The sequence below is a fragment of the Symsagittifera roscoffensis genome, chromosome 5 (genome assembly GCF_963678635.1).
Source record: "Symsagittifera roscoffensis chromosome 5, txSymRosc1.1, whole genome shotgun sequence".
Taxonomy (NCBI): Eukaryota; Metazoa; Xenacoelomorpha; order Acoela; family Convolutidae; genus Symsagittifera; species Symsagittifera roscoffensis.
The window spans coordinates 61,307,791-61,334,203 of NC_087066.1; the positions used below are offsets into that span (position 1 = coordinate 61,307,791).

General features: G+C 35.5%; 2 protein-coding genes across 5 annotated transcripts in view; one reads left to right on the top strand and one right to left on the bottom strand.

Annotated features, from left to right (window-relative positions):
* The window catches only part of LOC134846928 (chromodomain-helicase-DNA-binding protein 4-like), a 265,098-nt gene extending 247,950 nt beyond the window's left edge, over positions 1–17,148 (bottom strand). For both annotated transcript variants that reach the window (XM_063864370.1, XM_063864369.1), the window contains exon 1: positions 17,138–17,148. The gene's annotated coding sequence lies outside the window, so the exon portion shown is untranslated. The remainder of the gene's footprint in view (positions 1–17,137) is intronic.
* The window catches only part of LOC134846929 (uncharacterized), a 167,821-nt gene that overhangs the window by 5,555 nt on the left and 135,853 nt on the right, over positions 1–26,413 (top strand). The gene's annotated exons all lie outside the window — the stretch shown is intronic.

The following is a 26,413-nucleotide window of genomic DNA, read 5'->3' on the forward strand; positions in this document are numbered from 1 at the left end:
GCAACATTTTAACATCATAAACCCAATATAATACAACATCATGAATAAATTTACTTGACCAGATCAGTTCTTATAAGTTCAGTGGTTTTGTATGAATTCCATCATCTTGTACTTGTCTTTTTGGATAAAAATAGCTTAGTCCTTTCTTTGTCTGTTCATATGTAGCCACCATATGATTTATAGTTCTGAATCCTCTGTTAGTAGATGTAAGATTAATTGCTTCATCAAGCACTCTCCTATACTTTGCTAAAGGTCCATCTCCAGAGTCTTCTAGAACCCGCTTATTCAATCCTTTGCTGCTAAATTTGAATTTGTCTGACTTGTTGTCATAGCAGCAATATGTCTTACTACATAAACAGAGCATTTCTGTGCACCTAAATTCTTCTTTGAAAAGTCCCGGCTCCCGCTTATCATGTTTTTTATGGATACTACAACAGGTTCGAGGAAAGAAATTAGATTTTGCATCCGCCTTGAAGGACTCTCTGCAATCACTCTCCCTCATTTTTTCCCAAGCAGCTCTCTTATCTGGTTGGATGCAATCGTACAAATTTTCTTCTGCAAGTGCCAAGTAAAGTGAGTCTGTGTCCATCTCCAACTCTTCAAATTTATTCACATCACAGAACTTGTCAAAGAAGTTATAGTAGAGTTCCAACATTCTCAGTTTTGCATACTGAATTATGAAAAAACCAATAATGATGGGTTCTCTGTGCTAAATGGTTGACTTCAATAACTCCACCTCATATAAGTCCTTCTCAACTGTGTTAAGTCTCTTAAACAGTGGCTCATTGATTGCCTTGTGAGTTTTTTCATCGTTCAGATACTTCGTGATTGTATGCCTGGATCTATCCATGATCTGATATCCATAGGAGGAATTGCCCAAGAGCTTCATTGTTTCTGCTACAACTCCTGACAAAGGGTTTTCATCTCCTTCTCTTCTTGCATCAACCACCGATTGAGCGAAATTATTGAAACACTTCCGAGGAGAATATTGAACAAATCGGTAAATTTTGGTGCACTGTAATCCAAGTTCCATATAAAAATTGAAGAGAGGAGTTATAACCGTTCCATTTTCCAGCTTGAAACTAGATATCAGCATTCTCTGAGGATGTTTTAACATTTCGTTCTCGATCGCATAGTTTTTCATGTAATCTCCAATATCATTTCTTCCGACCTCAGTATTTTTGAAAATTGGAGGAAAATTTGCAAATTTTGATTTCAGTTCATCTGGAACAACCAAGTCGCACTGAACGTAGCCAAAAAGAGATCCATCTTTTATCTTTGCTAGAAGAGAGTCTGTAGAAAGAGGTATTTTATAGGGAAAGTGGGTTCTGACGTGATTTTTGATCTTTTCATCGGTTTTGAAACTTTTCCACCAGTCACACTCTAAAATTTGAAGTAAAATTCAATTGACTGTTTCTGATTGGTAAGCAAAATGAATGATTTAACCCAATAAAATAAGTGTATTTATACTATCAATGACACCTACGCAATAATCCTTTTACGGTAATGACGTCATTCTTTGAATAGAAGTGACGTCACCGCCTACGCAATTTTCCTTTTATGGTAATGACGTCATTCTATATTTAGAAGTGACGTCACCACCCACGCAATGTTCCTTTTATGATAATGACGTTATTCTAGAAATAGAAATGACGTCAACACCCACGCAATTTTCCTATTATGGTAATGACGTCATTCCTTTGAAAGTTCTAAAATTTTCCAGAAAAATTTTCAACCAATCAGAACTAAGCAGTTTCTAGTCATAACTTTGGATCCAAAATATTCATTTTTGAAGAATGTCAATCAAAAAGCATTTGAACTTCCTCGAATTACTCTACAAGAAAAAAGAAAATATTCCGTGTGATTTCCTTATTGATGAAATAGATGTAGATTCTTACTTTTTTCACAATTTTTTGGACGTTTATGTTGTCCAAAATAGAGTTCTCCGACTAAGTAAAGGTCTCTTTAGAGAAACTTACTCAATCAAAGAGTTTACTTTTGATTCACATATTACCTATCAAAGCTATAAACTTACAGCTGAGTTACACTTGACTAGAAAACTTGACTACAGTGATCACAATAACCGTCCACATTAAAACAGTCAATTTTCTTCTGTTTTCCAGATGTAAAAAAGCTCTCAATTTTACATTCTGGTCTTGATTCTTGAAAGAAAGACATGACCATATTCTCAAAGTTGCGAGTTCGATTATGTCTAGCCTTGAATTTCTGCATATCAGTGTCAAACTCCCATCTCGTATACAGTCCTGTTGGCATATCTTGACACATTGAATAGGGGTAAAGCTGGACTCGCATCAATTCCAACGATTGACTTACAAATATTTGATGAATCTCTGGTAAAGGTTTCGTCTACAACAGCTTTTCGAGTGAACACAATCGAAGGCCCACCAGTAATGTCTTCTCGTATTTTTTCACACAAGTCTTTATCACTTTCGCAAAATGGATAAAACTTGTAATTTGTAGATTTGTGTAGACAAATGTTTGCTAGATTTGGAAGTGTACATCCAAGTTTCAACATATCTATCCCCTTGTTATGATAAAACTGAATCATTTTTTGCATTGCCTCCAGGGTTGGAACTACATCCTTGTTGTTGTACCACTTCAAAAAGTCTTTGAACACTGTCATTCCATTTTTCTTCCAAGTCTCTTGTAAGTAATTGTAATTATCCAAACCAGATGAAGGAACAGTCTTGATTTGAAGTTTTTTCAGTGCTTGCTGTTCATCAAGTCCACTCTTCCTCAGTTTTTCATAATCAGTAAAGTCTTTGTCTAGAGGATTGTTGTTTCTAAGTTTACTGAAAAATGCTTCATATGGGGGCAGCCCTGGAAAATCAAGTTTGTCTGGGTTATCAAACCACTCATAGGGAAAGAATCCTTTCGTTTCGCTAGCTTTATAGGCTTTGAGAAAGGAGTCCAAAGTAGTTGCCCCTCCCAGAAACTTCATTATGTCGAGAAATTGTACATCTCCAAACTTGAAAGATATAAAGTCATTTGCTTTTTTGATGACGGATGTTTCTTGTTCTTTATCGCGAATCAAATAGGGGATTAGGTAGGACTTGATCAAATTTAAATCATATCTACCACTGTTAATGATTTTAGTATCTAACTTGGACATTTGGAAGTTAAATACCTTGTGTCTCCCATTTTCCATCTCCGTATCCACTAGAAAATGTTGACATGCACCAAATTCCTCCTTCAATTTTTCACCATCTTCCCCCTCATCCTCCACAATCTTGTTCAAGTCGGCTACCGTAGCACTAGGTTTCCGTTGTTTTGCTCCATGTTCCTTTCTCCGATGTTGCTGGAGAGAGTAGTAACTCGGGAACTCTTGTTCACAAGAAGAACAAACCGTCGACTGCTTCGAACTTGGTTGAGCATGCTTCTTAGCCATATGATAGCTCATTTCTTGTTGATTGTAAGTGGAATACTTACATTCAGAACAAGAAACAAATCCTTTAGCACATCTTTTTCGATGTCTCGCATTATCAGCTCTCCTGTATTCCTGACCACATTCCTCACATTTAACTTTCTCGTTTCGGTTAAGGGCAGGCATTATCTAAAAAAATTGGGGCTTTTGGAATGTTCCAAATTTAAAAACTTAAAGTACCAATTGAATGAAAATACTTACTTTTCGTGAAGTAACGAAATGAAAAATTTGAAGTAAAATTCAATTGACTGTTTCTGATTGGTAAGCAAAATGAATGATTTAACCCAATAAAATAAGTGTATTTATACTATCAATGACACCTACGCAATAATCCTTTTACGGTAATGACGTCATTCTTTGAATAGAAGTGACGTCACCGCCTACGCAATTTTCCTTTTATGGTAATGACGTCATTCTATATTTAGAAGTGACGTCACCACCCACGCAATGTTCCTTTTATGATAATGACGTTATTCTAGAAATAGAAATGACGTCAACACCCACGCAATTTTCCTATTATGGTAATGACGTCATTCCTTTGAAAGTTCTAAAATTTTCCAGAAAAATTTTCAACCAATCAGAACTAAGCAGTTTCTAGTCATAACTTTGGATCCAAAATATTCATTTTTGAAGAATGTCAATCAAAAAGCATTTGAACTTCCTCGAATTACTCTACAAGAAAAAAGAAAATATTCCGTGTGATTTCCTTATTGATGAAATAGATGTAGATTCTTACTTTTTTCACAATTTTTTGGACGTTTATGTTGTCCAAAATAGAGTTCTCCGACTAAGTAAAGGTCTCTTTAGAGAAACTTACTCAATCAAAGAGTTTACTTTTGATTCACATATTACCTATCAAAGCTATAAACTTACAGCTGAGTTACACTTGACTAGAAAACTTGACTACAGTGATCACAATAACCGTCCACATTAAAACAGTCAATTTTCTTCTGTTTTCCAGATGTAAAAAAGCTCTCAATTTTACATTCTGGTCTTGATTCTTGAAAGAAAGACATGACCATATTCTCAAAGTTGCGAGTTCGATTATGTCTAGCCTTGAATTTTTGCATATCAGTGTCAAACTCCCATCTCGTATACAGTCCTGTTGGCATATCTTGACACATTGAATAGGGGTAAAGCTGGACTCGCATCAATTCCAACGATTGACTTACAAATATTTGATGAATCTCTGATAAAGGTTTCGTCTACAACAGCTTTTCGAGTGAACACAATCGAAGGCCCATCAGTCATGTCTTCTCGTATTTTTTCACACAAGTCTTTGTCACTTTCGCAAAATGGATAAAACTTGTAATTTGTAGATTTGTGTAGACAAATGTTTGCTAGATTTGGAAGTGTACATCCAAGTTTCAACATATCTATCCCCTTGTTATGATAAAACTGAATCATTTTTTGCATTGCCTCCAGGGTTGGAACTACATCCTGGTTGTTGTACCACTTCAAAAAGTCTTTGAACACTGTCATTCCATTTTTCTTCCAAGTCTCTTGTAAGTAATTGTAATTATCCAAACCAGATGAAGGAACAGTCTTGATTTGAAGTTTTTTCAGTGCTTGCTGTTCATCAAGTCCACTCTTCCTCAGTTTTTCATAATCAGTAAAGTCTTTGTCTAGAGGATTGTTGTTTCTAAGTTTACTGAAAAATGCTTCATATGGGGGCAGCCCTGGAAAATCAAGTTTGTCTGGGTTATCAAACCACTCATAGGGAAAGAATCCTTTCGTTTCGCTAGCTTTATAGGCTTTGAGAAAGGAGTCCAAAGTAGTTGCCCCTCCCAGAAACTTCATTATGTCGAGAAATTGTACATCTCCAAACTTGAAAGATATAAAGTCATTTGCTTTTTTGATGACGGATGTTTCTTGTTCTTTATCGCGAATCAAATAGGGGATTAGGTAGGACTTGATCAAATTTAAATCATATCTACCACTGTTAATGATTTTAGTATCTAACTTGGACATTTGGAAGTTAAATACCTTGTGTCTCCCATTTTCCATCTCCGTATCCACTAGAAAATGTTGACATGCACCAAATTCCTCCTTCAATTTTTCACCATCTTCCCCCTCATCCTCCACAATCTTGTTCAAGTCGGCTACCGTAGCACTAGGTTTCCGTTGTTTTGCTCCATGTTCCTTTCTCCGATGTTGCTGGAGAGAGTAGTAACTCGGGAACTCTTGTTCACAAGAAGAACAAACCGTCGACTGCTTCGAACTTGGTTGAGCATGCTTCTTAGCCATATGATAGCTCATTTCTTGTTGATTGTAAGTGGAATACTTACATTCAGGACAAGAAACAAATCCTTTAGCACATCTTTTTCGATGTCTCGCATTATCAGCTCTCCTGTATTCCTGACCACATTCCTCACATTTGACTTTCTCGTTTCGGTTAAGGGCAGGCATTATCTAAAAAAATTGGGGCTTTTGGAATGTTCCAAATTTGAAACCTTAAAGCACCAATTGAATGAAAATACTTACTTTTCGTGAAGTAACGAAATGTAAAATTTGAAGTAAAATTCAATTGACTGTTTCTGATTGGTAAGCAAAATGAATGATTTAACCCAATAAAATAAGTGTATTTATACTATCAATGACACCTACGCAATAATCCTTTTACGGTAATGACGTCATTCTTTGAATAGAAGTGACGTCACCGCCTACGCAATTTTCTTTTTATGGTAATGACGTCATTCTATATTTAGAAGTGACGTCACCACCCACGCAATGTTCCTTTTATGATAATGACGTTATTCTAGAAATAGAAATGACGTCAACACCCACGCAATTTTCCTATTATGGTAATGACGTCATTCCTTTGAAAGTTCTAGAATTTTCCAGAAAAATTTTCAACCAATCAGAACTAAGCAGTTTCTAGTCATAACTTTGGATCCAAAATATTCATTTTTGAAGAATGTCAATCAAAAAGCATTTGAACTTCCTCAAATTACTCTACAAGAAAAAAGAAAATATTCCGTGTGATTTCCTTATTGATGAAATAGATGTAGATTCTTACTTTTTTCACAATTTTTTGGACGTTTATGTTGTCCAAAATAGAGTTCTCCGACTAAGTAGAGGTCTCTTTAGAGAAACTTACTCAATCAAAGAGTTTACTTTTGATTCACATATTACCTATCAAAGCTATAAACTTACAGCTGAGTTACACTTGACTAGAAAACTTGACTACAGTGATCACAATAACCGTCCACATTAAAACAGTCAATTTTCTTCTGTTTTCCAGATGTAAAAAAGCTCTCAATTTTACATTCTGGTCTTGATTCTTGAAAGAAAGACATGACCATATTCTCAAAGTTGCGAGTTCGATTATGTCTAGCCTTGAATTTCTGCATATCAGTGTCAAACTCCCATCTCGTATACAGTCCTGTTGGCATATCTTGACACATTGAATAGGGGTAAAGCTGGACTCGCATCAATTCCAACGATTGACTTACAAATATTTGATGAATCTCTGATAAAGGTTTCGTCTACAACAGCTTTTCGAGTGAACACAATCGAAGGCCCACCAGTCATGTCTTCTCGTATTTTTTCACACAAGTCTTTATCACTTTCGCAAAATGGATAAAACTTGTAATTTGTAGATTTGTGTAGACAAATGTTTGCTAGATTTGGAAGTGTACATCCAAGTTTCAACATATCTATCCCCTTGTTATGATAAAACTGAATCATTTTTTGCATTGCCTCCAGGGTTGGAACTACATCCTTGTTGTTGTACCACTTCAAAAAGTCTTTGAACACTGTCATTCCATTTTTCTTCCAAGTCTCTTGTAAGTAATTGTAATTATCCAAACCAGACGAAGGAACATCTTGATTTGAAGTTTTTTCAGTGCTTGCTGTTCATCAAGACCACTCTTCCTCAGTTTTTCATAATCAGTAAAGTCTTTGTCTAGAGGATTGTTGTTTCTAAGTTTACTGAAAAATGCTTCATATGGGGGCAGTCCTGGAAAATCAAGTTTGTCTGGGTTATCAAACCACTCATAGGGAAAGAATCCTTTCGTTTCGCTAGCTTTATAGGCTTTGAGAAAGGAGTCCAAAGTAGTTGCCCCTCCCAGAAACTTCATTATGTCGAGAAATTGTACATCTCCAAATTTGAAAGATATAAAGTCATTTGCTTTTTTGATGACGGATGATTCTTGTTCTTTATCGCGAATCAAATAGGGGATTAGGTAGGACTTGATCAAATTTAAATCATATCTACCACTGTTAAATCCAAAAACCGGCAGAGTATTTACATATCTCTCCAGATGTTGTTTCAAATCGATGAGTTGATTTTTCTGAATTCGCAAGAATTGTGTTGACATATCTGCTTCTTCCGAATCTTCAATACATTCATCTTCGTACTCAAACTTGTTACTTGAAAAATTCTGGCCTCGCTCATTCAATTGATCAAAGATTTTTTTCATTCTTTCATTGGCAGCTACTTCAATATCATGAAATTTTTTTCTCATTTCTAGCTTACTTTGTTCAGCCAACAGCTCGAGGTTGGATACAAAATCAATAATCAAGTTCTGTGGATCCTTGTTGTACAAAAAGATGGGTTCATCAATCAGATTCGATGATATAGAGACTGAAATTGGAACGTGTTTCCCAATCCAGGTAGTAGTTTGCGTCTCTTTTAGTTCCTCTGTAGGAACACAAATCGACCCAAAGTCGAAAATTGCTAGATTATTGAAAAGCTTGTTGTCTTCAGAAATTGGAAGATTGAATCCTTCTAGCTTTTCAAACAAGGTTTCGCGAAGCTCATATACGTTCTTTGGGTAAATATGTTTCACACGATCCTTACATCTCAGAAAATGTTTGTTGAGAAACTCGGATCTTTTGAAGAAACTATCACAACTAGGGCACCGGAAACACTTAAAGAAGCTATCTATATCATTTGTATGAATGATATGATTGTTGAATCGCAGTAATTTGACTGTTTTATCAAATCTACCAATACTTCTTCGTGCTAGTTCTCCCACATATTCTCCCTCTTGAATATCAAAATCGTAAATAAAGATGTTGCGTTCAATTACTTCCTCGACATCAGGTAAGTCTTCAACGGAAACTCCACGAAAATTTTTAGGATCATAACCAGATTTTGTTATGAATTCTGTAAAATATATGGAGGTGTGAGTGTCGAGATCATTGTGTCCGTTCCTGTACATGGCCAATGCGCGGAAAAGACACAAATGATCTTTGTAAGGTTCCTTGTCTTTGTTAGATAAAAGACAATTCACTTGCGTATGTCGTAATAAAGGTTCGGGTAAGACAGAGTCTGGACATCCCATGGGATGTTTTTCAGCAAAGCAGCAAAAATTGTAACGTTAGTAATCAACTTGAATCGCCACTTTGTGTTCTGGCGTTCTTGGGTACATTGCTCCACAATATCAAATTTTTCTACTTTTCCTTGGATTGTTATCAAATCCGCTTTCGTACAAAGTAAGTGGGATTTTTCAACCAGAGTATTGTTTTCATGGGCGTAGAAATATCGATATTCACCAGTATCAGTATTTCGAAGAACAAAACCCAGAGCAATGTTGATTTTGGCTGCAGAATCGAGCTTGTTGAAGACTTCTTCAAGTTTCTCGTTAATGATTTTAGTATCTAACTTGGACATTTGGAAGTTAAATACCTTGTGTCTCCCATTTTCCATCTCCGTATCCACTAGAAAATGTTGACATGCACCAAATTCCTCCTTCAATTTTTCACCATCTTCCCCCTCATCCTCCACAATCTTGTTCAAGTCGGCTACCGTAGCACTAGGTTTCCGTTGTTTCGCTCCATGTTTCTTTCTCCGATGTTGCTGGAGAGAGTAGTAACTCGGGAACTCTTGTTCACAAGAAGAACAAACCGTCGACTGCTTCGAACTTGGTTGAGCATGCTTCTTAGCCATATGATAGCTCATTTCTTGTTGATTGTAAGTGGAATACTTACATTCAGGACAAGAAACAAATCCTATAGCACATCTTTTTCGATGTCTCGCATTATCAGCTCTCCTGTATTCCTGACCACATTCCTCACATTTGACTTTCTCGTTTCGGTTAAGGGCAGGCATTATCTAAAAAAATTGGGGCTTTTGGAATGTTCCAAATTTAAAAACTTAAAGTACCAATTGAATGAAAATACTTACGTTTCGTGAAGTAACGAAATGTAAAATTTGAAGTAAAATTCAATTGACTGTTTCTGATTGGTAAGCAAAATGAATGATTTAACCCAATAAAATAAGTGTATTTATACTATCAATGACACCTACGCAATAATCCTTTTACGGTAATGACGTCATTCTTTGAATAGAAGTGACGTCACCGCCTACGCAATTTTCCTTTTATGGTAATGACGTCATTCTATATTTAGAAGTGACGTCACCACCCACGCAATGTTCCTTTTATGATAATGACGTTATTCTAGAAATAGAAATGACGTCAACACCCACGCAATTTTCCTATTATGGTAATGACGTCATTCCTTTGAAAAATCTAGAATTTTCCAGAAAAATTTTCAACCAATCAGAACTAAGCAGTTTCTAGTCATATCTTTGGATCCAAAATATTCATTTTTGAAGAATGTCAATCAAAAAGCATTTGAACTTCCTCAAATTACTCTACAAGAAAAAAGAAAATATTCCGTGTGATTTCCTTATTGATGAAATAGATGTAGATTCTTACTTTTTTCACAATTTTTCGGACGTTTATGTTGTCCAAAATAGAGTTCTCCGACTAAGTAAAGGTCTCTTTAGAGAAACTTACTCAATCAAAGAGTTTACTTTTCATTCACATATTACCTATCAAAGCTATAAACTTACAGCTGAGTTACACTTGACTAGAAAAGAAATTTTATTTATTTTAGAAAATTTGAAGTTGATAAAAAAATCGTACGATGATATTTCAAAGACTCTTTTTATTCCATATCCAACTCCCAAACTTGTTAAAACTCCCCAGCAAAGTGCTTTATTCCTCCATTTTTTTAAGGACTTTCAAAGTTCAAAATCTTGCATGATCACGTTTGGTATCAGATTTCCAGAGATTTGCTTTGAAAAATTCATCAACTTTGAGTTATCATCTCAAATCTACATCAAAATTAAAGAACTTGATTATCTGCTGAAAAATCATCAATTTCTCATCGATTATATACAAAAAATTCAGTTAACTTAATGAGAAGACTTGCAGAGATGCTACTTTTATTAATTTTTCTTCGTTTGTTACTTATATCGGCAATATTTCTTATTTTTACAGCAAACAACTTTTGGTCATTTATTTTTGCGATTGCTTTTGTGTATATTTTTACTTATTTGGAAGACTTAAGTCCTTGAAAGGTTCCTCTGATTGGAGGCAACAACTTGAACAAAAATTAACATTTTTGTGATTGGAAACGACAATGTGTAACTTTGTTTCCGATTGGATACGAATTTTCTATAAGAATTCCATAAAAGGAAAATAAAATCTAATTGGACACGACTACAATCCAAACAAGGAAAATTCATTCTCATTGGTTAAACCCACACATTCCAGTTGAAGGTACCCCTCTCTCTTAACTAAAAATCATTTTACTTTCAACTTAACTACCTTCAACTACCTCCTCTCTCAGCTCTAAATACAAAAATTTCAACATAACTACCGGCAAATTTCTCCCTCTCAACTGTAAATCTTGCTTTTAATCATTTACTCAACTTATTGCTCAAAATGATCTTCTCAGGACAAAACAACAACCTTATGTTCTCGGTGGAATTTTCGGCTGATCTAGTACAAATTCAAGTGCGAGAAACAGTCTCTGGAGTTTTTCTAGCACAAATGGACATCCCAATCCAAGTCTGGCACATGGTGGAAGTGATTCGAAGGGATTTCAACGAACATCATATAACGCAAGTACCTCCTACAGAGAATCAACTTGGAGAAATGCAAATGATGGAGGAAGTGGCCGAGCATGTGGGAATGAACTACCCCGAAATTCCTGACTCTAGATATGTGCCTCAACCATTCGACGATTTCCTCTTTCCTTGGGAAGAGGGATCTGTGGACAACCCAATTACCATCAAAGAGGATGAGGGGCCAAGAACTCCAGTCAGCGAACCACCAAGACAGCCACCAGTGATGGAGGCAAGACCAGCTTTGCGCTCCATTGAGAACTTGCAAAATTTTGAGAACTCAGCTGCTCGACAGCTCTTTGATTTGTAAATAAATTGGTTACTGTCTTGTGCTTTGTAATTTAATTTCTTTGTATCTAGTAAAATTATTTTCAAGAGATAAGAACAAAGAGATCATAGAAAAGTTTATTAAGAAATTTCAATGGTAAAAATTTGTTAAAAATTAAACTAATTATGCATCTGGTAAATACTTTTATAGAATTTTGTTAGAAAGATGGTAAAAAAATTGAACCAATTTTTGCAAGCATGTTAAAAACTTTACATTAATTTTTGCATCAAGCAAAACTTTTCATAATTTTTTTACACACTTGTTAAAAAAAATCAAAGAAAATCTCGCAAATTAAGAAAAATTTCATTAAATATTTTCGCATTTTAAAGAAAACTGAAAGAAGATTTTCTTGCACTGTTAATAATTAAATAAAATGAAAATCTTTGTTTTGATTTTGATCATAAAAAATCTCTTTTTTTGCATGTAGATTGATCAAAAATATTGGAAAAACAATGTATTAAGATAGGGAATAATACTCAAAGTCAGCAATTCTGAAAAATTTTTAGCATTAATTTAACAAGTTTTTTACAAAAAATTTTTGCAATTTTTGCAAATGAATAAGAAAAAATAAGTTAGATTTTTGCATTTGTTTTCAAAAAAATCACGAAAAAACTTGCATCTAACACAAAATTTTGTTGAAAATTTTTGCACACTTGTTGAAAAAATCAAAACAATTTTTGCATCTTGTAAAAAAGTTTAATTAAATTTTTGCAAACGTGTTGACAAAATCAAACCAAAATTTGCATCTGAAAAACTCTTGATTTAAATATAAACAATTTTGACAAGATTTTTATTAACAAATATTCAATTATTAATAGAAAAATTGATACGTTCACTATTTACAGTACCAAAACCATCAATAAAACAATCAACAATTTTCAACAAATCAGTCACATACTTTGAGTTTTGAACTTTTCGAATCCTTTCCAAAAAAGTAGATTCAAGAGTCTGAGTGGACGCAAGTTCCTGATCAGAAATGAAAAAATTGCAGAGATGCTACTTTGATTATTTTTCCTTCTTTTATTACTTATATCGGCAATATTTCTTATTTTTATAGCAAACAACTTTTGGTCATTTGTTTTTGCGATTGCTTTTGTGTATATTTTTACTTATTTGGAAGACTTAAGTCCTTAAAAGGTCCCTCTGATTGGATATGACAACTTGAACAAAAATAAAAAATTTTGTGATTGGAAACGACAATGTGTAAAATGGAGCTTTGTTTCCAATTGGACACGAGTTTTCTATAAGAGTTCTATAAAAGGAAACTAAAATCTGATTGGACACGACTACAATCCAAATAAGGAAAATCCATTCTGATTGGTTAAACCCACACATTCCAGTTGAAGGTAGCCCTCTCTCTTAACTAAAAATCATTTTATTTTCAACTTAACTACCGTCAACTACCTCCTCTCTCAGCTCTAAACATCCTAATTTCAACTTATTTTTTGTAAGGTTCCCTTTCTTCTCAGTTCTTTTTTGTTTTTTCCTCTTTTAGTCATCTTATTGCTCAAAATGATCTTCTCAGTGCAAAACAGCAACCTTATGTACTCTGTAGAATTTTCGCCTGATCTAGTACAATTTCAAGTGCGAGAAACAGTCTCTGGAGTTTTTCTAGCACAAATGGACATCCCAATCCAAGTCTGGCACATGGTGGAAGTGATGCGAAGGGATTTCAGCGAGCATCATATCATGCAAGTTCCCATCACAGAAAACCAACTTGGAACAATGCAAATGATGGGAGAAGTTTCTGATCATGTGGGAATGAACTATCCCGAGATTCCGGACTCAAGATTTGTGGCTCAACCAGTCGACGACATCCTCTTTCCTTGGGAGGAGGAAGGATCAGTCGAAAACCCCATCACAATAGATGAAGATGAGGGTTTCTCAGAAACAATGACACCTCCAGTTCCACAACAACCACTACAACCTCGTCCAGCTCTGCGTTCTATAGAGAACCTCCAGAACTCTTCTGCTGCTCGAAAGCTCTTTGATTAAATGTTTTTGTAAATAAAGGTTGTTTGGTTTTGACTTCGTTTTCTGTAATTAATTTCTTCAATTTCACTTTAATTATGAGAATAGATGAGAGGTTCAAGGTAAACCATTGAAAAACAATTAGAACTTAGTTAAGTGCTCCGAACTCGCACACATGTTAAAAAATTTGATTAATTTTTGTACAAAAATTCGGAAAAACACTGGAAAAACTGTACGCAAGTAAAAAGTTACCTAATCGATATTGCATCTTGTACACACTTTTAGCTTTTTGTAGAAAAAATTGAAACACTTTTCGCATTTTGTCGAAAAAAGTAAAACACTTTTCGCATTTTGTCGAAAAAATTAAAACACTTTTCACATTTTGTCGAAAAAAGTAAAACACTTTTCGCATTATGTCAAAAAAAAAATTGAAACACTTTTTACAACTTGTTAAAAAAAGTTGAAATGATTTTTGCAACTTTTTGAAAATCAAAAGAAATATTACATCTTTCTTACATGTTTGAAAAATTTTTTGCAAATGTTTTTGACAACGGTGATTTTGTTTTCGGTAATTAATGGTAACTTTGTAAACATATGAGAGAAAATAGATGGAATATCAGAAGTTTTTTATTGAAAAATTGACATGATCACTATTTACAAATCCATAACCATCAATAAAACAGTCAATTATTTTTAACAAATCATGTTCATATTTTGAGTTTTGTACTTTACGAATTCTGTCTAAAAATGCTGAACCAAGAGTTTGCGTAGATGCAAGTTTTTGATTAGAACTTAGATAATGTTTTTTGAACTTTTTGCGAACAAGTCGTTTCCTTGATACGCTTGGTGTTTTTTCTGCTCCTTTCCATCGTAAATTATGCTGCACTCCACAACTAAGCTGATTGAAGACTTCCCCACTTGATGTGACAATACTCGAAAAGAATCTGTGCTTGTACAAAGTGTAAAGACAATCAATTTCTTGATATATGTATTGATATTTGTCTAATCTCTGAAGAATTTGGCTAAGGGAAGTTCCAATTAAAATTATATGAAATTTGCAATTTCCCAAGGAACAGAAAGAATCGTGAGTAGAGAAGCAAAAATCTTTGGTTACTATGTATTTTTCGTAAAAATCGTTGGAAACAGAAATAAACAATGATTTACTATTATAATCTGAATAAAAGCTGGGAAGAGCTTGACACATAGCGGCTGCCATTGGGAAAAATGAATTTTGCAGAAAATGGTGGAGTTATATAGTAGTAGTAACGCCTACGCAGCTTCCATATAGGGAAATCCTTCCATATTTGGTACTACTTCCATATATGGAAATGGCGATGACTCAAACTGCTTACTTTCATTTTCATTTAAACTCAAAGTCATTTCTCTCATTTCTCCTCATCTGATCAGTTTGTTCTTCAAAATGTACTCGAGAAAAGTTGATAGTTCCAACTATATTGAATTTTCAAAAAATCAAAAAAGAATTGGGAGATTGGTTCCAAAAATCCTACAAGGGAAAAATATGCTTGGAACCGTGCTTTCAACTATTAAAAATAAATGATTTGGGACAATTTGAAAAGTCTCAACAAGTCTATCTTAGTGAAAAAGAAGGCGAAGCAATATCCGCAATACGGAATACTATTATTCACGATGCTGAAAATCTTGGACTCGTACCTATATATGAAGCCAAATCTGGCAGAGAATCAACGATGGACCAGGAGCTCGACATCTGTAATAGAGTATATGAAATAGCAATGTACAACATGAGGAGGGTGTGTGTCACAATCAAGAAGTACAACGTGAGCAAGCCACCCTACATTCAGATTCGACTCTTCACTGCAAAGGAAAATGAAGACTTGAAGCAAGTTGCATATGTCAACTATACTTTGAATGAATTCAAAGAACTTTCCCAAATATTGGGAGACTCTATGTTTGTTGATAATTGTAAACCTCAGTAAAGCTTTGTGATATTTTGCATGTTTAGTAATTGAGATATTATTGGTTCAAAACTATTTTTTCTCACTAAAGTGTATATTTAGAGCTATAATATCTGAGGAAAAGTCAGACAAAACATACAATTTTATCGAAATTGACATAAAACACTAACCAATTATGAAATGATTTTCCAGTATTTATTTATGAAATTACAGATAAATTTATTTAATAACAGTTTTTATCAAAGTTTTAAATAATTTTTGCCTCAATTTAGGAAAATTACAAACAAGAATGTATATTTAGTTGAAAACATTATCATTTTTTTTTAAAAGATTTTTTGAATTTCATTGGTTGTTTTCAATTTTTTTCTGCCTTAGTTTGAGGTTTTTATTGGCTACATGAATTTCCTTGAAACTAATTAGACTCTAAATCATTAAAAAATGTTTACGGTGACTGTTATTTCAACATACTTTAAAAATGATAAAACAATTCGAGTTTTTTAAGTTTCTTCATATATTTCAGTAAGAAAAATGTTTCCATCAAAAGCGTTTTCAATGTCTGAATTGAACATTTATCAAATTTTAAAATTGAACTACTACAAAAAACTACAAGAGTGGTGGACAGATGAAGTTGATGGAGATTGTATTAGTTTTAATTTGTATAGAAACACAGAAAGTTCAATAGTTTTGTTAAAAAGATGGAGTGGAGATTACAAAAAAGAAGAGTACTGTCAGATTTATCAACAATGTTTTTATTTAGAAGAGTTAACTCAGATTGGGTGGTTGATCAGTAAAAAACAAAACAATGGAAGAGCCTATGAAACAGAAATTGGAGATAAGGAACATCAATTCGATTACTGTTTTGAATTTGATACAAATACAAAATCCAGATTTGTCAGAATATCTTTTGATCGTTTATTCAAATTTAATAGACTTCCGGTTGTTTATACTACAATATACCAAAAAGAAAACGATAAAAACGTATATTTTGGTAATGTCTTTTTTCATTGGTTAGAAATAGAACAAATCGGAAAAATTTTGATCGAAATTTCAAAATTTGAATTAAAAATCGAAAAAACAATATAAAATAGACAAAAAATCTCATTTATCAAACTTCAAATCTTAGTTATGTTGGAAAAATTCAATTAAATTTATTGATTAAGAAATTTCATAAACATAGTCTGGTTCTGATCTACAAAGTGTTTAAAATCGGTGATTACTTCATTCTGATTGGTTATTAACACAAATAATGTCTGTGAAAGTATCCTCAAAATCTACAAAAGTTGAAGAAATTGTTGAAAAATTCATGAGAAAAAGAGCTCAACTCTGATTGGTTGACTTTAAATTTCTTGAAAATTTCATGACTTTTGAAGCTCAATTCTGATAGGTTGACATTGAATTTGTTGAAAATTACATGACTATTGAAGCTCATTTCTGATTGGTTGATATCAGAAAAGATAAAAGTTTCCTTGTAATTAATGCTCGATTCTGATTGGTTGATACTTTTAAAAATTCCATGGTTAGAGTGGATAATTTTTATTTCAGCTAGGCTAAATAGCATATCCATTCTGATTTTCTGTCTCGTTAAAAAAAATTGGTTAATAAGTTTGCTGTTTTTATTTACTTTTATTCATTTTTTGAGGCTATTCAACTCACCTTATCTAAAAATTTGGTACATTTTAAATCTCCCATTTAATTTTTCATTACTATTGAGATGCCTTCACTCAATAGAAACGAAAGAGTTGCATGTCTTGAATGTGGCAGGGATTACACTCACAAAGATGCATCAAGACATCGTAGAACATGTGGTGTTTTGAAGTGTTCTAATTGTAATTTTTATACTTATAGCAGCGAGGAACTCGCTAATCATTTCAAGAAGAAGCATTCTCAGCACAATATTAAGTTATGTGCTCAGCAGACTCCAAACAAACTTCAGTAAAAGGTAAAACTTTTAAGTTTTTTTTGAAAAACTTAGAAATTACTATGATTATTAGTTTTTACTGAATCTGAAAAGTCTCAGCAATTGTAACAAATCAAGTCAGTAATTATACAGTGGTTTCATTACATTACCTGAACTATCATTTATTTTTTTATTCAAAGGTTTTGATTGATGTTAAAGACAGCAAAAATCGAGTTCAAATCGTCGTGAAGCTTTCCATGGAACTCGATCCGAAAACTTTTAATCAACAGTAAAAACTCCATTGATTGCAAGCTTGCGGAGATTTGTTGTGATAAATTTGTAGTAATGTGCATAACATATGCTAATGAGTATTTAAGTATTCACCTAAAAATTGTAAAACTTGGATATTTGGAAAACATCAACTAATTGAAAGGTTTTTTGTAGTTGCTATTTAAAAGTTTTCCTTGTTTTGTGCTTGTAAAAGTGTTCATAGAGCAGAGCTTTTTAAGCAGATAATGTGGTTTGACTTATTAAGAATAATGTTTTTCTATTGATTTTTTGATAATTTCAGAAAAGAAATTAATAAATGACCTGGAAAATATGTTTTTTTTTGCTAAACTTTGAAAGTTTCAAGATAATGATATACATCATTCCAACTAAAAATTTAGTCTAAAATAGAAATTCAGATTTAAAACAGCATTATACAGTTATGAGCTTGAGAAAATCCTTTAAAGCTTTTTAGTAAAGGATTTATGGTATTAATTCAGCTTCGGATTATTGATCGTTCGTTGAAACGATACATTTTTCCATCTAAAATTCAATTTTCAAGTAAAAATTTGCTCAAATTGGATTCATTTGGTAGATAGTAGATGAAGCAGAAACTGAGAAAATGCTAAAATGAGATAAGAACCCAATATAATCCTTAAGAGATTTGAAATATTTTTACTAAAATTTAGCTTATAATGTATATCTTGAGAAAAAATCCGACATAAAAATTCTCAAAGTCTTATATTTATCCGTAATTCATTAGAAAAAATTGTTATCATTTGATATATTTGGTACTTTATATGAAAGATCAAATGTTTTGAGGATAATATTTGAAAAGCAAACCCAATTCGACATCTTTTGGAAGAAGATACATAAAGCATAAATCGAAAACTTGCTTTCAAGATCTACTTTTCCTTGCTACATACATACACAATACTACATAGAATATACAACACTATATACAATACATAACTACGCTTTTACTACATAGAGTTTTTTTTCTTAATAAAAATCGGAAAATTACACAATTGTTCCAGTTTGAACCTTGATTTGCTTTGCTAAATCAATTTTTTGAGATTCGCTCTTTCAGAAGTTGTTTATATTGTAGATGTTAGGAACTAGGTTCTCTTGCGTATTTCTGGAGATTTTCAGATTATAACTAATAGAGCTGCTCCTAATTTGTTCTTAGATCGTAAAAATACACATTTATTTTTTCATTGTGTACATATTTTTTTGAATGCTTTAACTGGCAACAATTCTTTCTCACTTGGATATTTTTGAGAAAATTTCCGTCATAAATTAAGAAAAAAAGCGAGTTAATAAATATTTTGCAAGAAAAGTGATAGTTAATGATCCCAAAATGTGTATTTTTGCTTAAATAGTTTACAATAGCAACTGAACAAGGGAACCTTGAGGAAGATATTAACATTTTTATTGTAATAATCATACGGTATCAGTTCTAATTTCATTTCTGCTAGCAAATTGTTCGTACAATTGATACTATTTTCTTCCTAAATTCTCCAGTTTTGACTAAATTTTCTAGTAAAGTGTGTTCAATAGCGAAAACATGTTTTAAACAAAAGCAAGAATAACTTTAAAACATGAAAAAACTCTACGGAAAATCTTGAAAGTTATGTTGCAGAAGCAACAGAGAGATAATCATCAGTTATGAAGAAGTTTTTGTTGAATTTGAGCCAATATCGAATAAATTTTTCAGATACACTTATCCCATTTCAAACAATTTTAGCAATAAACTGTTCATTTTTTATCAATAATCAGAAATTTCTAATTTTAAACATAAAAAATTTGCCACAAGTTGTAATTTTTGTACAAATTTGGGTAATTCAATGAGAAAAAAATGAGGAGGAGTTGAATCATGGAGTTTGATTTAAAAATTTCATAGAATATTGCCCTTAATGTTCATTTGAATTGAGATTCCTAAAAATAATCCCTGAACTGGACAAAAAAATATAAGGTTCGAAATGGAAAATTTCATGTGAAATTGACTAATTTTTATTTTACCTTCTCGAAAATTACGACTAATTTCACTGTTTTCCGAAAGTTTCAATATTGATTCTGCTACAATGAACCTTCTTTTCAGTGTTTAGAGCATTGTATAACCAAATATTTTGCTCAAATTAAGGTAAACTTCATCGTATTTCAATATTTTGAGAAAAAATTGTTGAAAAAGTCATTTTTTTATTCAAAAATTTGTATCATTGTCTCAACATAATGCCAATTAACAATATAGTCTTAGCTTATTTTTAAAATCTTTAAGTAAAAGTATGTTTAAAATTAGATCAAAAGCAACAATACATTAGCCAAAATTATGAGATTTCTACAATTTTTTCCAAATACTTGAAATTTTTGCAATTTTTTCCAAATACTTGAAATTTTTGCAATTTTTTCCAAATACTTGAAATTTTTGCAATTTTTTCTCAAAAAATTTGAGTTTGTTCGAAGTTTCAGTAGGTTTCAGCATTGTTTCAATTAGATAGAAAGTAAGATTATTTAATAAATTAGGTCAAATAATAGCTAACCTTATCAATTAGGTAACGCGCGCCGAGATTTTTGCGAAAAAATTACACAAAAACCAAAAAATTTTCGTTTTTCTTTCTCTTACCATCACACTGAAACCTTACCATTGGTATTCCCTATCTTAATACATTGTAGACTCTATACCCAATCTTAATACATAGCTGGCGGACCGGATGCTCTATTCCCTATCTTAATACATGGGGGTCCGCCACCTCCCCCCCACTTAACCTCCAACATCTACTACTTAGGGGAACCTTCTGGGGCAATTTGAGCAACTAAAATATCCATTTAGAATCGGAATAAAAGGTCAACTACCAACGGGCGTGCATATTAGGATCACGGGAGCCCCTTTGACTTGGGGATTTGTGATCAAATTTGGATTCTAGATCGGGTCTGACGGAAGTAACCGAACCAAAAAAATTTTTTGATTGATTATTTTGGTTGTGTGGTTGCTTTGAGCTACTTAATAGGACAGCTCGGGCAATCCGGGAACACATAAAAGAAGACCTCGGTGAGTTTATTAGGCAAATACACACCCACTTGAGAAGAAAAGGTGTTCCCTGCTCTCGTGCACTTGGGGCGTCCCGGGTGTGGGGGAGCTTTTTCATATACTTTGGTGATTTTCGATCAGAGGTTGCCTTGAGCTACTTAGTAGGACAGCTCGGGCAATCGCAGGACACCTAAAAGAAGACCTCGGTGAGTGTATTAGGCAAATACACACTCACTTGAGAAGACAGTGTCCTGGGCTTCGTTCTTTTGGAGTGTTCCGATCGAGGGAAGTTTTTTTCTTTAAGACTAAGTTTTATTTATCTGTTCCTGAATCATCACTGCTTTTTTTTTACAAAAGATTGTTTGATTGTAACAAAGCAGTGATTTGGTACGAGTGTGGCGGTAAAATTGATATTGACGAAAGGTCGCTGTCACCTGTAGGATATTCTTATCTGATAATCAGTTGTGTTTTGTGTATTGACTATACCTTGTGAAAACTTTGTGATAATGTTATACTAGGCAACTGGGTGGAGTTAGCATTATCTTAAAACTAAGCAACCCCTGTGTGTAACCTTAGGTGAGTCACTAATATTATCACCAAGAAATCTAGGGAACATTTTTGATATTGAAGAAGTCGAGTAGGCAGCGTTAAGTAAATTAATTTAAACTTATTTGCGGTACGTGTGCATTGCCATTAAATTGTACGAATATTACTATTTATTACAAAATATGCAGCGTAGAGACTCTTTAGAATCGACTACTAAGATTCCCAGGCTGAGAAAGGGAAGCAGCGAAAATTTAAAACTAGGCGTAGCCAATCTTCGTTCAGCAGCGCTTCCGACGTTTTTGTTGACAACGAATCGACTAAAAGTCAAGCTGATCTTTCAGTGAACGGAATGAAACTAAGAAGCGAGAAGAACCTCGATGGCAGTCAAGGGCGAAGTGCCGAGGTCGGACCGGCGAGCGAAGCGCTTGCGGACTCTTCGACGAAGGGGATCAAACGCTCGTCCGACCCGACTTTGAGCCAGGTGAGGATCTCGAACGGAAAGAAATCGAAAGGACGGAAGAGGCCTCGGAGCGTTCCGAGGTTGAGCCGCGAGAAGAAGTGTTGTTCAGTAGAATGTCCAAATCAGAGACTAAGACTCATTAGAGAAAAGAACAATCATCTCTGGTCAAGCAGAGCAAAAATGCGATGATGTCGAGTATAAGCCCGAGTGAAGAACAAACGGGTTCGAAAGCCAAGAAAAGCTGGAAGTCTTTGTACGATGAGCGCATGGCTTCACTGCGAACTGAAGGTCTATCTTCCAGCTATGACCATCCGGAGATAACCCATCCGGATGTGGATTTCACGCCGTGTCCAAGAAACGACATGAACAGGAAGGCGTTGTCCGCCTCGCCGACCAGGCCCAAGTCTGACGGGATAACAATGGGAGCATCGTCAACGTTCGACAGGTGGTTGATGTCGATGGGTAAGCAAAAAGGCGGCGCGCCATCAAGTACCAGGCTGCAACCGCAGTTGACCTCATCTTCTCTGGGTCTAACCCCGGCATTGGGGGCGGCTGGCGATATAAGTGACATGTTTGCTGGCGTAATGGCAGGCCTGGAAGAACTGCGACGGGACATGACTAAGAGAATAGATCGAGTCGAGGAGAGAGCTCACCAGGGTCAAGAGAAATTGCGAGATGAACTGACACATGTAATGTCGCAGGCGAGAGTCGATCAGGCTCAATTGATTCGCAACACCGATCAATGCCTGGCGGAGAGCTTGGCTCAGGCGAACAAGGAGTTAGAAGAAAAAAAAGTTAGGATGACAAGAGAGATCGAGCGATTATTGAACGATCACGACAATACCTATGCTCACACGATGACTAGCCTGGAAACAAGGTTAGATGCCAAATCTGACCTGCTGATGCGGAAGCTTGACGAAATCTTAAACGTTAGCAATCGGGAGGAGCGTTCCGCCCCAAGAGAGCGTTCACGCCAGGCAAATGTTGGAGATGGAGCACGCAGCTATGCCGGGGCCCAGCAAAGTTTGAGAACAAATTACGAATCTAAGCACAAGGAGCGGTCCAGGGCAGCCCCATCGAGGCCAGGTTGGACAAACCCGGTCCCGCCGGAGGCAGATGCCACCCCGGAGAAAAGATTGCCCACTGTGCCACAAGTCAGATCAGTGCCAGACCTGACTACGGTCTCACAGGACACAACGATGTATGCTTCGATGGTTTAGCCTCTGAATAGATCGATCGAAACATTCATCACCAAGCTCTCGAAGTCAACCGAGAGAGGGGAGAGGTCAAGAAGGACTCTCAAAAAGCCGAAATCATACAAAGACGAGTCAGACGGTTTCATCGATACTTGGATAGAGTCGTTGAAGTGGCACTTTGAAGAAGAGAATCTCTCAAAGAAACAGGAATGCAGCGCGCTGACAAGCAACCTGGTGGATACCGCCCTAAATTGTGTGATGGCAAAAAGGGCCAATGAACGAGACAGCGCTCGCAAGATATTCGACATCCTGCTGAACCGTTTCGGCTCTGGAGTACAAGGGCACCAGGCTATGGTGAAGTTCGAGAAGAGGCGTCAAAGAGATGACGAATCCACAGACAAGTTTTTGGACGACCTTGAATTACTCAGAAGGAGAAGCAATCCCGATGAGAGAATATCGGAGCGGAACTTAGAGATTGCCTCGAAGTTCATGGATAGAGTAAAGAGTGACGAGCTGAAGACCAAGCTAGCCACACACTTCACCCTTTCGCTAGACCAAGTACCCACGCCCGATGATTTGCGTATGAAGTCTCGTGATTACTTGCTCATAAAGTCGAGGGCGCAAAACCGTTACAGCAATTATGGCAACTACAGCGGAACAAACACTGGCGCGAACTCCAGTTGGTACAGACCTCGTGACGACATGGATAAGAGGAGGTCATGTGCAAATTGTGGCTCGATGGACCACCATGTTTCCGCCTGTTCTGCTTACAAACTGAAAATGAAAGCGATAGGCTACTTTCTCGATGACGTTGATGCGACCGACGAGGACCACAAAGAGTACGTCACAGGACTTATAATGAAGTATGGACCTAGGTGCTTCTTCTGCAATTTAAAGGGGCATTTCAAGTCGGATTGCATTCAATTTTGGGATGCAGTGGCGGATGCGAAACATCCCCGTCGTGAGGACGCGCTCTCAGGCGTCAAACCCAGACGAGCACGTCTGATGAACGAGGCTGAGTCTCGGAGGAAAGAAACGACACCAAGCACCTTTACGACTAAGAAGGTGAAGACCTTGCCTAATGAGGTGGTAGCCTCGAGTCTGGAGGCAGAGTCGGCCGGCCGGCTCAAGGTGGATTATGGGTTAGCGGCGAGGACAGCGTTACAGAATGTTCAACAGAAACTAGCCACGAAGGAAGTTGAGCAATGGGTGAGGTCGGAACTGGAAAGCACAGATCTTCGGGAAAAGTTCGACATCCTGGGGAAAACAACGAAAGAAGAAGACAAGCAGGGACCCAGAGGGCCTGGACTAAAGCTAAATGTTATATCGGGTAAGACCTTTGGCAAGACGAAAGAAGGAACGAAGATAATGTCAATTATCTCAGTCGCAGGACACCAGGTGGTCAAGAACTTGAGTGAACCATCCGAGATTACGCCGGTACACCTGGAAATTTATGCGGACTACCTGAGGGAGAAAGATCCCAAGTTGGACTCCAGGGCAGTTGGAGCGCTGCTCACGACAGGAGGTCCAAGGCTAATAAGAGTGGATGGACATTAGATCGAAGTCCATGGCCCATATCTGATTCTGATGAATGTGGATGGCATTAATATCTACATGAAGGCTCACGTGACTGATGCGAGTGATCAGGTAGGCCTGAGCTTCCTGATGGTGGAAAATTTGGACGAATCCGATCAATTCATCCTGGTAAGGGTTTTCATACGAAACTTTTATTTCACGATCGACCTCAATGACGAGTTGATCAGGATCAAGGATCCTGAGAGGAAGTATGAAAAGAAACCTCTTAATAAGATCTGAATTAACCAGGCTAAGGTGCCGATTTTTCTGGATCGAAAAGTGAGATTGAAACCAAACCAAGCCGTGGTAGCGACGTTTAGGATGAGGAATCTAAATGAACTCAGTAGTGACAGACAGGTGTGTCTGGTACCAAATCCAAACAGTAAGAGCTCGGCTATTTTAGGAAGAAGTTTCTCACTCACGCAGAGCGGACTGTGTGTGAGTGTGTTGTTGAACACAGAAGCAACCACAGTGACAATACAGAGGGGAAGGAAACTTGGCTAAGCATTGCCTCTGAACACAGACTTTCAGAGTGTGCAGAACTTGAAGAAGTTTGACGTAACTAAATGTCCCTTGCACGCGAACCAGGAATGTATACTGAAGAGAATAAATGAATTAAAATCTTCTAGGAATTTGTTTTCAATGAAGTCGGAGACAGATGATGGGTTGTCTAATGTTCGAATTTTCCTAAGAGACCAACAGAAACAGAGATGGCAGCAAATAAACTTGTCCTGCCCGAGATAGAACATCTGAAGGGTAAAATATCAGACCGAGAACTAGATTCGCTTAGGGCGGTGCTAAGTATATATATAAAGCTTAGTTGTTTATAACCAGTATCTCTTGGGAAAAAAAATCTTCTTCTACACCCTTGGTCCACCCTTGGACAAGAAATGAACGTAATTTTAAATCAACAAATATATCAATTGCTATTGAACGTCGGTTTAATATCTGTTCTGGTCTCGTGCATAAAAAATCGGCGTGCAACAAATTGACCAATCCTATCTCGAAAGGTGGCCTTCCCGGACCGGAGTTCCATGGATAATAATCGATTATATTGAATTTTCGTGGTCTGTCTCAATAAATTTGGATAATAATAGATTATAATCGATTAAAAACGGATTATAATGAAACTATTTTTCTATTCAATAAAATCCGAATAGAATCGATTATAATCGATTATAATCGATTATTTTTGGAAGAAAACGAAACTTGTTTTCGAGGCAAAATAATCCATTTTTAATCGATTATAATCGATTATAATGGATTTTTTCGAGGGGTTATTTATAAAATTTTTAATTTTGTTCAAAATTATTTCATTTCCCATTTAGTGCAGTTGCTACGTATTACGTTTCATGAAATGTTAAACTTCAGAACAAAATTTATATTTTTTTTACTCTACTTTTTTAATTCATCGCAGTTTGTCTAGCACTTCATTCACTGTTTTCGCCCCCACCCTCCAGTTTACTGCCTCCTACCCCCAGTTTACCTCCCCCCCCGTTAAGCCCCCAGTTTACTACCCCCACCCCCGCTTACTCCCCCTCCCACCATTACCTCCTCCCTTCCCCCCCCCCCCCCGATTTATTTACCCATCCCCCCCCCCCCAGGGGGGGGGGAGCTTGAGGGGACGAGGGGATGACGTTGAGACAAATGGGAGAAAATGGGAGAACATGAAGATGAACACATTTAACCTGTTATTCTGATTCGTCTTAAATGTCTTAAATTATTCTTTGCTTTAACTGCATGTTTTTAGGAAAACTTAGTAATTTTACATTTTTAAACTTGCTTTTTTCTTCCAGACATAGAAAGAACTAAAAAATAGAATAGCCTAATTAACGAAATAAAATGGATTATAATGGATTTTCTTGACAAAATAATTGATTATATTGAAGAAAAAAATGGATT